This window comes from Colobus angolensis, unplaced genomic scaffold (assembly GCF_000951035.1).
Source record: "Colobus angolensis palliatus isolate OR3802 unplaced genomic scaffold, Cang.pa_1.0 Scaffold41, whole genome shotgun sequence".
Lineage (NCBI taxonomy): Eukaryota > Metazoa > Chordata > Mammalia > Primates > Cercopithecidae > Colobus > Colobus angolensis.
The window spans coordinates 2,265,217-2,268,687 of NW_012117488.1; positions in this window are offsets into that span (position 1 = coordinate 2,265,217).

Here is a 3,471-nt window from a genome sequence, read left to right on the forward strand (position 1 = left end):
TGGGGTTGGTGGTGATATCCCCTTTATCATTTTTTTATTGCATCTATTTGATTCTTCTCTCTTTTTTTCTTTATTAGTCTTGCTAGCGGTCTACCAATTTTGTTGATCTTTTCAAAAAGCTAGCTCCTAGATTCATTGATTTTTTGAAGAGTTTTTTGTGTCTCTGTCTCCTTCAGTTCTGCTCTGATGCTAGCTTTTGAATTTGTTTGCTCTTGCTTCTCTAGTTCTTTTACTTGTGATGTTAGTGTGTCGATTTTAGATCTTTCCTGCCTTCTCCTGTGGGCATTTAGTGCTATAAATTTCTGTCTACACACTGCTTTTAATGTGTCCCAGAGATTCTCGTACGTTGCATCTTTTTTCTTATCAGTTTCAAAGAACATCTTTACTTCTGTCTTGATTTCTTTATTTACCCGGTAGTCATTCAGGAGCTACATGTCCAGTTTCCAAGTAATTGTGTGGTTTTGAGTGAGTTTCTTAATCCTCAGTTCTAATTTGATTACACTGTGGTCTGAGAGACCATTTGTTGTGATTTTGGTTCTTTTACATTTGCTGAGGAGTGCTTTACTTCCAATTATGTGGTCAATTTTAGAATAAGTGTGATGTGGTGCTGAGAAGAATGTATATTCTGTTGATTGGGGTGGAGAGTTCTGTAGATGTCTGTTAGGTCTGCTTGTTTCAGAGCTGAGTTCAGGTCCTGGGTATACTTGTTTACCTCCTGTTTCATTGATCTGTCTAATATTGACAGTGGAGTGTTAAAGTCTCCCATTATTATTGTGTGGGAGTCTAAGTCTCTTTGTACATTTCTAAGGACTTGCTGTATGAATCTGTGTGCTCCTATATTGGGTGCATATATGTTTAGGATAGTTAGCTCTTCTTGTTGAATTGATCCCTTTACCATTACATAATGGCCTTCTTTGTCTTTTTTTGATCTTTGTTGGTTTAAAGTCTGTTTTATCAGAGACTAGGACTGCAACCCCTGCTTTTACTTGGTAGATCTTCGTCCATCCCTTTATTTTGAGCCTATGTGTGTCTCTGCATATGAGATGGGTCTTCTGAATACAGCACACTGATGGGTCTTGACTCTTTATCCAATTTGCTAGTATGTGTCTTTCAATTGGGGCATTTAGCCCATTTACATTTAAGTTCAATATTGTTAAGTGTGAATTTGATCCCATCATTATGATGTTAACTGGTTATTTTGCCCATTAATTGGTGTAGTTTCTTCCTAGCATCAGTAGTCTTTACAATTTGGCGTGCTTTTGCAGTGACTGGTACCGGTTATTTCTTGCCAAGTTTAGTGCTTCTTTCAGGAGCTCTTGTAAAACAGGCCTGGTGGTGACAAAATCTCTCAGCATTTGCTTGTTTGTAAAGGATTTTGTTTCTCCTTCATTTATGAAGCTTAGTTTGTCTGGATATGAAATTCTGGGTTGAAAATTCTTTTCTTTAAGAATGTTGAATATTGGCCCCCACTCTCTTCTGGCTTGTAGAATTTCTGCCAAGAGATCTGCTGTTAGTCTGATGGGCTTCCCTTTGTGGGTAACCCAACCTTTCTCTCTGGCTGCCCTTAACACTTTTTCCTTCATTTCAACTTTGGTGAATCTGACACTTATGTGTCTTGGGGTTGCTCTTGTCGAGAAGTATCTTTGTGGTGTTCTCTGTATTTCCTCAATTTGAATTTGTTGGACCTGTCCTGTGTTGGGGAAGTTTGCCTGGATAATATCCTGAAGAGTGTTTTCCAACTTGGTTCCATTCTCCCCATCACTTTCAGGTACACCAATCAAACGTAGATTGGTCTTTTCACATTTTTCCATATTTCTTGGAGGCTTTGTTCATTTCTTTTTATTCTTTTTTCTCTAACCTTCTTTTCTCACTTTATTTCATTAATTTGATCTTCAATCGCTGATACCCTTTCTTCCACTTGATTAAATCGGCAATTGAAGCTTATGCATGTATCACAAAGTTCTCGTGCCATGGTTTTCAGCTCCATGAGGTCATTTGAGATCTTCTCTACACTGTTTATTCTGGTTAGCCATTCATCTAATCTTTTGTCAAGGTTTTTAGCTTCCTTGCAATGGGTTTCAACATCCTCCTTTGGCTCAGAGAAGTTTCTTATTATTGACTTTCTGAAGCCTACTTCTGCCAACTCGTCAAAGTCATTCTCCATCCAGGTTTATTCCCTTGCTGACGAGGAGCTGTGATCCTTTGGAGGAGAAGAATCACTCTGATTTTTAGAATTTTCAGCTTTTCTGCTCTGGTTTCTCCCCATCTTTGTGGTTTTGTCTACCTTTGATCTTTGATGTTGTTGACCTACAGGTGGGGTTTTGGTGTAGATGACCTTTTTGTTGATGTTAATGATATTCCTTTCTGTTTGTTAGTTTTCCTTCTACCAGTCTGGTCCCTCAGCTGCAGGTCTGTTGGAGTTTGCTGGAGGTCCACTTCAGACCATGTTTGCCTGGGTATCACCAGTGAAGGCTGCAGAACAGCAAATATTGCAGAACAGCAAATATTTCTGCCTGATCTTTCTTTGGGAAGCTTTGTCCCAGAGGGCAGCTGCCTATATGAGGTGTCTCTCAGCCCCTACTGGGAGATGTCTCCCAGTTAGGTTACATGGGGTTCAGGGACCCACTTGAGGAGGCAGTCTGTACGTTCTCAGAGCTCAAATGCCATGTTGGGAGAACCACTGCTCTCTTCAGAGCTATCAGACAGGGACATTTACATCTGCATAGGTTGCCTGCTGCCTTTTGTTCAGCTATGCCCTACCCACAGAGGTGGAGTTTAGAGGCAGTAGGCCTTGTTGAGTTGCAGTGGGCTCCTCCCAGTTCCAGCTTCTCTGGCCACTTTGTTTACCTACTGAAGCCTCAGCAATGGCGGACGCCCCTCCGCCAGTCAGGCTGTGGTCTCGCAGATGGATCTCAGACTGCTGCATTAGCAGTGAGCAAGGCTCCGTGTGTGTGGTAGTGACTGAGCCAGGCACAGGAGAGAGTCACCTTGTCTGCTGGTTGCTAAGACCTTGGGAAAAGCACAGTATTTGCATGGTAGTGTCCCATTTTTCCAGGAGTCTGTCATGGCTTCCCTTGGTTAGGAAAAGGAAATCCCCCAACACCTCGTGCTTCCCTGGTGAGGCAATACCCCGTCCTGCTTTGGCTTGCCCTCTGTGGGCTGCACCCACTGTCCAAGCAGTCCTAATAAGATGAACCAGGTACCTCAGTTGGAAATGCAGAAGTCACCCCTCTTCTGCATTGATCATGCTGGAGGCTGCAGACTGGAGCTGTTTCTATTTGGCCATCTTGGAATTACCCCAATCAGAAATGAAATATTTTGATGTTAATTCTATGTTTCTTGTTTCTTCTTTTTTTAGGAACCACCATACTTTTTTTTTTTTTTTTTTTTTTTAGAGATGGAGTCTCGCTCTGTCGCTCAGGCTGGAGGAGTGCAGTGGCACGATCTTGGCTCACTGCAAGCTCCACCTCC